Source organism: Salmo trutta, chromosome 7 (genome assembly GCF_901001165.1).
Source record: "Salmo trutta chromosome 7, fSalTru1.1, whole genome shotgun sequence".
NCBI classification, from domain to species: domain Eukaryota; kingdom Metazoa; phylum Chordata; class Actinopteri; order Salmoniformes; family Salmonidae; genus Salmo; species Salmo trutta.
This window is the reverse complement of record NC_042963.1, coordinates 20,054,260-20,063,743: the sequence shown is the minus strand read 5'-3', so window position 1 is coordinate 20,063,743 and position 9,484 is coordinate 20,054,260. Positions and strand designations below refer to the sequence as shown.

General features: G+C 44.3%; 1 pseudogene; it reads right to left on the bottom strand.

Moving 5' to 3' along the window:
* Window positions 1-1,171: 1,171 nt before the first annotated feature.
* LOC115197790 (treslin-like) overlaps window positions 1,172-9,484 on the bottom strand; it is a 33,699-nt pseudogene continuing 25,386 nt past the window's right edge.

Below are 9,484 nucleotides of genomic sequence, written 5' to 3'. Positions count from 1 at the left end.
ATCAAACAGGCAAAACATCAGTACAGAGCCAAAGTGGAGTCGCAGTTCAACAGCTCAAACACGAGACGTATGTGGCAGGGTCAACAGACAATCACGGACTACTTGCTTCCAGACAAGCAGTGATGTGCAGACTCAGGACAACTGAGCTTTGGAGAAATACGCAGATTTAAAGAGGAGTCCGTAATTTGCTTTCTAATGATCATGATCTTTTCATCAAAGAAGTTCATGAATTTATCACTGTTGAAGTAAAAGCCATCCTCTCTTGGGGAATGCTGCTTTTTAGTTAGCTTTGTGGCAGTATCAAAAATAAATTTGGGATTGTTCTTATTCTCCTCAATTAAGTTGAAAAAAATAGGATGATCGAGCAGCAGTGATGGCTTTTGATACTGCATGGTACTGTCTTTCCAAGCTAGTCGGAAGACTTCCAGTTTGGTGTGGCACCATTTCCGTTCCAATTTTCTGGAAGCTTGCTTCAGGGCTTGGGTATTTTCTGTATACCAGGGAGCTAGTTTCTTATGACAAATGTTTTAAGTTTTTAGGGGTGCGACTGCATCTAGGGTATGGTTAAATTACGCATGGTTAAATTTAGTTCCTCAGTTAGGTGGTTAACCGATTTTTGTACTCTGAAGTCATTGGGTAGGTGGAGGGAGTTAGGAATCTAGGAATCCAGGAATCTTTGGGTTGTCTGAGGATTTATAGCACGGCTTTTGATAATCTGGCAACAGTTGTTTTGACAGGAGTCTTTGGTGACGTTTTAGATCGTGACATTACGGAGGTGGTCTTCGTTGGTGTGAGCATGCTTTGGTGTGGAAACATGGAGAGAATCTTTAACAGGGGTTCCTCCAGAGCGAGTGAGCATGCGGGGGCCAAGGCTTGGAGATTTCCTGGGGGTTGTGGTGGTGGGAGTGAGTGGGGAAAAGTGGTCAGCAGGTGGTGTGGAACAAGAAGAGGGGGGTTTCTGGGGACCATCAGGGAGGTCCTGCTCATCCTTAACAGGTGTTTTGAACTTTCCCATAAGCCATTCGGAAGACCTCTGACATTCACTTTTCTCTGGCGTTGTTTCAGCACCACATACAGCAGAACTTTCTGGAATCCTAGACAGAGACACTTGGAATTTCTTTTCGTTCTCTGCCCTACTTTTGCTGGAGTCATAAAAATAGCCTGTTTGCTTCTAGGACTCTTGAACAGACTGCAGAACTTGTTGGGTGTGTTCATCAACAGCCATGGAGAGCTTCGGGTGAAAAGAAGAGGTGACTCCGGCACCTTGAAGGGTGCGCTCGTCTCTGTAACTCTGGGTTTCTGTGGAGATGGTGACCAGGTGACATTCTTCCTGGGCGTTCTGGAGCAGGGTGGGCTCTGGAGTTGGCGAGCTCCAGAGGGAGAAAGAGAATCCAGTAAGGTCTTGATTGGGAGTCCTCAGGATACCCCCGGCTGAACCTGGTAGCAGGAGACCTAGTGGCTCCAAACAGAAGATGTACCGGAGACCATACTGATCACAGGTTTACCGCACCTACAACATTTGAATGATCAAATTGTCAATATGTGTCAGTTGAAAGACTCCACAGAATAGTGAACAGTAATAACTGGAGTGATACACCAGTAATAATGGTGTTTAGTCCACCTCCCTATTTTGCTGTTGCTGAGTAGGAGCTGGGAGGAGAGAGCTCTGTCCAGGTTGCTGGAGCTCAGAAATGTCTGTTTCATATCCACTCTTAGCAGCAGTCACTGACCTGGGGGCTTCACTGGCGACTTCTCCACGATGCACTCCTCTGTCGAGACAGACCTGACAAATGAAACAGTCATTTCAAATGTTTCTTATTGTCCCCACGGTGTACTGCTACCAATTCAGTTACAGTAATAACTTCTCCTAAACAAATAAATGTTAAACTCATATAACACAAACTTCTTTTGCCTTGCCATACAAAATGGATTGAATACTTTCAGCTTTCATTTTGTATTGATTTGAAAAAATGTGTGTCAACTTAATCTATTTTAAATGAAGGCTGTAAAACAACACAGCGTGGGAAAAAAGTAAAGGGGTGTGAATACTTTCCGAAGGCCCTGTATCATTGTTTTACCTTGTGGGAACGGGCCTACATGGATAGGGCTAAATTGAAATGTTTCTTACAGAAGAAATATGAAAAGAATATGCTGGATACATTCAGTAACATGATATGAATTTCCCCTGGACAATGCGGGGTAGGTGCAACATAAGAAAAAATATAGACCCCGGTTTGAGCGAGAGGAGTAACTGCTGTCTCCAAGGGGCCACACACCTCTCCAAAGTGTGCACTGATCCTAAGTGATTTCAATGCACTTTTATGACTCAAAGAAGAGTCTTCAACTATAAGGTGCTTTTCTTAGCTCTCCTAGCTGTGCCCGTTGAGGATCTAAAGCAGGCACACTTATAGTTGTTTTAGTTGGAACACAACCCTGCATCCCACCATCACACAATTATTGCAGTGTTAAGCTTTCGCAATGCAATTCAGGGAAACTGATCGTTATTTTGGTGAGAAGAGAAAGAAGTCGTGAGTGCATTCAGGTGCATGTGCCGCGGCTAGTTTTCTTCACAATAGACAGTCTCATTTTGTTCAGAACAATGCAGGGTATAACGACCTGTCATCTTGTAAATGTACATCAAACATAGTGATCATAAATATCGACACTGTTTATGACATGAGTTTTATGCTATGGAAATGTGCACATTTGGACTTAAGTGTTTGGCTTGCATGGCATCAAAGCGGTATTTATTACATTCCTCCCTCAATTTCTCATCTTTCAAAATACATAGTCTTCTTAATTTATAGCATTTCACTCAGACAAAACATTAGCAAAAGTTGCCCAATTAGCAGGAGGTATGAGGGCAACTTCTTCGCGTGAGGTGCTCAAGGTCAGAACAGCTGTCAGTCAAAACCCATACAGGGCTGTGAAGCGCAGAGCCTGAGCTCTGACGTCATGTATAGCATGTTACTGTACAGCCCCTTTGTTCCAATTTAGGCATTTATCAGTGTCCAAATCTGCCATTTTTAACTGAATACAGGTATGAGTGTAAAGGGCTACATCCTGGTTTAAAAAAAATCACATGTTCAGTTCACCTGCCCAACCTTTGCCTGTGCAGCAGGCGATTGGACACCTGCTTGTGAAGTGGCGTCTCCATCACCTTTTTGGTCAGGAGGGCATGTCGATCTGAAAGGGCAGATTTCCTCTGGGTCACAGTGCTAACAAAACCTTTTCCCTTGTTACTGATGCTATGAGCTCTTGGAATGCTGAAGTATCAGGGAATACATACTGGCGAATAATTAAGTATCAGAGTGTCTCTTTACCACCACCTTCTGTCGTCTGGGAGCGTTTGCGCTTTAGTCCCTCCACGGCCGAGACAGATGGGCTCCTTGGCATTTTGGCCTTCTTGGAGGGGCAAATGGTCTCCTGGTTGAACAAATTCCTCCGGAACTTTGTGACCTCTATGGACCAAATAAAGTTGTATTAAATTGTATTGGACAATTACAGTACAATTGTATGAGACAAGGGGTTTGTTGATCTAATAGAGGAGTTGGAGGATGGCATTGAAATTACTTACCTTGTGCAGCCTGCTTTTTTTTTGGGGGGGGGGGGGGGGGTTCAGCAGCTGTTTTCTCCACAGCAACACAGAACCTTGGCCTGTTCATAGGACACACAGAGAGCAATATATGGGTGATTACAAAGTTCATACTGTACATCTAGCCAGACAGAACTGTGAATGAAGCCATATTGTTTCTGATGTAATACTATTGAAGCCATATTTTATCTGACTTTACAGCTGTTACAGAATACAAAACAAAATCCTGTTTTAGCTCACCGCTCTGATGGACATCCTTGGCATCTCTATCTGGCGGAGACTCTGGGATGCTTCAGTCATGCTCTGATTGCGAGACGACTTCCCATTCCTAAAATACAACAGAGGCTCGTTAAAGAGGGCTATATCAAAATACATTTTATTTGTCACATACACATGTTTAGCAGATGTTATTGCGGGTGTAGTGAAATGCTTGTGTTTCTAGCTCCAACAGTGCATTAATATCTAAAAGTGTACTAACAACAACAAACACACATTCGTGCACTTCACCATGGAAACACTTGGAACGGTCATTCTATAAAATCCACACAGCTGCACCACAGCAGATAACACCTAGGTGAATGAGCAGAATGTCCCTTTTGTACCAGGCAACTCGCCTTCTCTTGATGGCGGAGCGGTCGTGTAGCTCCTGAAGTTGCTCCCCGCAGGCGGAGGCCATGCTGAGGGCCACAGAGAGGGGAGGCGAGGAGGGAGAGATGCTGTCCATGGTCATTGACTCGTCGCTGAAGAAGTCCGAGGGCAGCACAGCTGACAGGGCGGCGGGCAACTGGGTGCCCAGGCTGTGGTAAACATTCACTAGGACCCTAGGGATGGCTGTCAGGAACCTGACAGCACACAACCATCTGTTATAACCTTAGAGAACTGTGCTATTCTCCTCATCTCCTTAATCTGCATTCAACCCCAAATGTTAAGTCAGATGTCAATAGAGGGAACTCCCCCGGTGAGGACCTCGTCTTGCAGGAGCTTGGCGAGGAACACAGGGTCTTTGGTTAGAGAGATTATCCTCAGCATATCAGCCATCTGGGGAGAGGGAAATCAAAGCCTATCAATGACTGTTTTGTTTGGGTCGTGGAGGTAGCTATGATTAGCCGTTAGCGAGTTTCCTACCTCCTCCACCATCTGCTCCACATCCAGTAGTGTCGGCCTGCTGCTCCAAGGGGAGGAGTTGGCACATCTCGAACCTGAGCACCGCCTGCAGCTGGCACCTAATAGACACATCAGTGTTAGTCATGGGCTGGAGCCACACCGGAGTAAAACCGTTTCAAACAGAAAATAAAAATGAGCGTTTCTTATTGGCCCATTCCAGGTAATCTCTCCCTGTTTCAGTCCGTTTCGTGCTTAATAAACACAACTCTGTATTGAACGGCTATTCAACTCTAAAAGGCGCTGATTGTTTAATCCGACATCTGCATTGGCCGTGCAGCATTTGCAGTTATACGGCCTCTGCAGAAGTCAGGGCATTCATACTTCTTACGCTTCGTGGAGCAGCGAAGAGCTGTTGGGAAGGAAGTTGTTAAGGAAGTGAGCTTGTGTTTATACAGGACCTTACTTACGAGCCCCTAACCAAACCACTTTTTTTATTGATCGAGTCACTGGTGCTTCCTGCTTTAATTTTTGCTTGTAAGCAGGAATCAGGAGGATAGAATTATGGTCAGATTTGCAAATGAAATACACTATTGAATACGCTAACTTTTATTAAATATTCTGCCAATGAGTATAGGCCTCAATTATCAATCATTTTTGCAACAAAAGCTGAATCTGAACCATGCTTGAGACTATGGGCGAGCCCTTTGGGTGCAGAACACTTAAAGTGATATCCCTGTTGTGTGTTGTTGTGGTGACAGTAGACAGACAGTAATCGGTTCGGTTGAATTATTTAAAAAGAATAGTTTTCGGTTTAGATGTTTTTAGACATTAAATGCACTATGTGGGTTGAATGCTGTAATGACACAACAAAACAATTAATACAAGTCCCATGATGGTCGTGACTTCCCATTACGGTTGATATTTCTTATTTTACCAGGTAAGTTGACTGAGAACACATTCCATTTACAGCAACGACCTGGGGAATAGTTACAGGGGAGAGGAGGGAGGATGAATGAGCCAATTGGAAGCTGGGGATGATTAGGTGGCCATGATGGTATGAGGGCCAGATTGGGAATTTAGCCAGGACACCGGGGTTAACACCGTACTCTTACGATGAGGTCTATGGGATTTTTAGTGACCACAGAGTCACTGAAAGACAGTCACTTAACCATAATTTATTCACATTACTTCAATAAAATATTTCAGTTGTGTATATTACATGTTTCATTTGATGACTTTATTATTTCATTCCAAGTCATCATCTCATCTCTATAGAGCTATTGGCTATGCTGTCTGACAAAATCACTATTTTAGTAGTTCTTCAACGTAAATAAGACATTATTTTATGACTGCTGAATACCAACTATCAATCCCTTAGATCATGTTGAGTCAGACAGATACATTTACGTTGGGTGATGGGTCCAGCCGTGGCCCTGTCTCCCCAGCCTGGCTCCTCTGGGCCACGTTCAGACGGGTAACATTAAGCATCTGTAGTGAGCGGTCCATCGTCTTCATCTTCTGCCTCGCCGGAGTGTGCTGGGCGCCACCTGCAGGTGGGTGGGGAGATGTGGACAGACACTCAGCAGGGGAAGATCAACATAGTGACGAGCTTCTCGCCATTGTAGGTTTTGAGCTGTTACACTGATCGCGTATCACAGAAGAATCGAAAGCCAACTGTTTAGATGAGGCGCTCGCTGATTAGTACAAAATAGAGACGTAATTTTATACTTTAGAGCCATTCATTTCATATTGATCAATTCCAAACAGAGCTCACTGCGGGCATAGACCTACGATATGGGGGAAATGCAGCCCCAGTTCTTTACGTTTCTTCTGCGTCTTGTCGCTGTGGACCTGGGATGTCATTCCCTGATAGAGCTCTGCCAGGCTGCTGACCAGATCCTGCTGGGGGCCCGTCAGCTCATCTCCCTGACCTCCTCGCTTTCACCCTCTGGCACCGCATGGAGCAGCCTAGACACACACACAGACAGAGAGAGACAGAGAGAGGGAGAGGACACGGACTTACTGTAGAGAGTAAAAGTTTAGAGGGGCTATATCCATTTTGGGCTTTAAATTCATGATATACAGTGCATTCGGAAAGTATTCAGACCCTTTCCCCTTTTCCACATTTTGTAACGTTTTACAGCCTTATTCTAAAATTCATTAAATTACATTTTTTCAAATTACACACACAATACCCCTATAATGACAAAGTGAAAACAGTTTTTTTGAAATCTTTGCAAATTTATTACAAATAAAAAACAGAAATACATAAGTATTCAGACCCTTTGCTATGAAACTTGAAATTGAGCTCAGGTGTATCCTATTCAAGCACAGATTCAACTAAACCACCCAGACAAATCAAAAATGCAGTTGTCCTTCTAATCTGAGCTACAGGACCAGAAGGAAATGTTCAGGGATGTCACCATGAGGCCACTGAAAAGTCAGACAAATAAGACCTGGATGAATAGGTGATACTAATGATGCAGTAGCAAGGTGTCCTGACTCTCTCTCCTTGGTGAGAATCAAAGGTGCCAGATCAACTGGCAATGGCTGACAGATAGCCATACCCCCCTTTCTCACACAGGAGAGGGGGGAGTTGGGCCAGTTTTATGACTTAACAGCCGGTCGTAAATTTAGAGAGAACTTTCTGTTTCTTGCCCTGCAGTACTGGGAAGGTAAAAATCCCTTTGTTACCGAGAGACTCTTTCCGCCCAAAGTTTCATCAAACAATGGACACTGGGACAATATACACTGCTCAAAAAAATGAAGGGAACACTTAAACAACACAATGTAACTCCAAGTCAATCACACTTCTGTGAAATCAAACTGTCCACTTAGGAAGCAACACTGATTGACAATAAATTTCACATGCTGTTGTGCAAATGGAATAGACAACAGGTGGAAATTATAGGCAATTAGCAAGACACCCCCAATAAAGGAGTGGTTCTGCAGGTGGTGATTATTTGACATCAGATATACTTTTACAGAATGTTCATTAGGACTATAACCTTTCCCAAAGTTGGATTATAATCCTTTTTAATTATGCAATGTTACCAAATGAAAAGAACGTTGAGGTGCCTTCTGCCCTGATGAAGGTAGGCTAGTCTTCCCTAGGACGTATTGTTGTTCAAGACAGTTACAGTCATTCATTACATTCTTATTGGACTCACATAAACTCTTAGAAAAAAAGGTTCCAAAAGTGTCCTTCTGCTTTCCCCACAGGATAACCCTTTTTGGTTCCAGGTATAACCCTTTGGGGAAAAGGTTATACATGGAACACAATAGGGTTCTACTTGGAACCAAAAGGGTTCTAACTAGAACCACAAAGGGTTCTTCAAAGGGTTCTCCTATGGGGACAGCCGGAGAACCCTTTTAAGTAGATAGTACCATTCTTTCTATGAGTAGAGTTGGCCTGGGCTACAGTTTACTTAAATAGTCATAGATTGAATTGTACTGTTTCAAGGAATTGTTAATGATGGTTGATGAGTATTACAATATAATTAGTAGAGCATAATAAACAGTAATGAGGTAGCTATATGAGTAGATATAATATGTGGGAGGAATTGAAGTAACATACAATATTGCTCATTATTTTGAATTACATTTCAGATTCTTGGCGACAGGGAACTCCTATAGGACCATCGGATTCAGCTTCCGAGTTGGACGATCCACGGTGGCAGGCATTGTCCCCTCTGTGGCACAAGCCATTTGGGACTGTCTGGTTGGTGAATACATGCCTGTCCCCAAGGAGGAAGACTGGAGGGCCATCGCTGTCGAGTTCCTGGAGAGGTGGAATTTCCCCAACTGTCTTGGCTCCATTGACGGGAAACGTAGTAATCCAGGCTCCACCCTGCTCAGGTTTGCAATTCTACAACTACAAGGGTACATATTCAGTTGTACTCTTGGCTGTAGTAGATGCCATCTACTGTTTCCGTGTTGTCGATGTTGGTGCTTACGGCAAGGGAAGTGAGGGCGGGACCCTCCGGGACTCTGCCTTCGGCCAGGCACTTCAGGATGGCACCCTGGAGATTCCACCACCTGCATAACTTCAGGGGCTGAAGACCTGTCGGCGACGAGGCCTTCCCTTTGAGATCCAACCTCATGAGGCCTTACACTGGACGCCAGCTGCCATTGCCAAACCCTGTAAGGATCTTTAACAAACGACTGTCCAGGGCAAGGCTAGTTGTTGAATGTGCCTTTGGGATTCTGGCAGCCAAGGTGGAGAATGTATCGGAGAGTGCTTGGTCTTAGCCCCTCAAATGTCGATGCCTGCGTGAAGGCCACATGTGTTCTCCACAACTACCTGCGGAGGTCATTCCAGGAGCCGCTCCGGATGGAGATGGGCACGCCAAATGGTCACATGCCTGAGGTCACCAGGGCAGGTGCCAACAACGCCCCAGACATGCACTCCAGGTGAGGGAGAAGCTGACCACCTAAGTCCCATGGCAGTATGCCATGGAGTAAAACTGCTCTTTTAAGAGCCCCCTAACACAAAGGTTATTTTAAGAACCATCCACCATTGTCCATAAAATAGCATTTTTTGCCCAGATTATTTTATGTATCATTGTCTCTCTTCATTTGGAAGTTATATTTAAGTGAAATTTGGGAGTAAAAACCACACGTTAATGATAATCCCGTCACGACAAAGGTGCAGCTATCGCTCACACCTACTGTAACTACTAGTTACTAGTCATCTCAAATCCCTCAAGGTAGAGTGCACAAGGGCAAAGGAATGAACCATCCTTATGAACCATTAGGAATGAAACAGAGCCCAAATAGCACCAT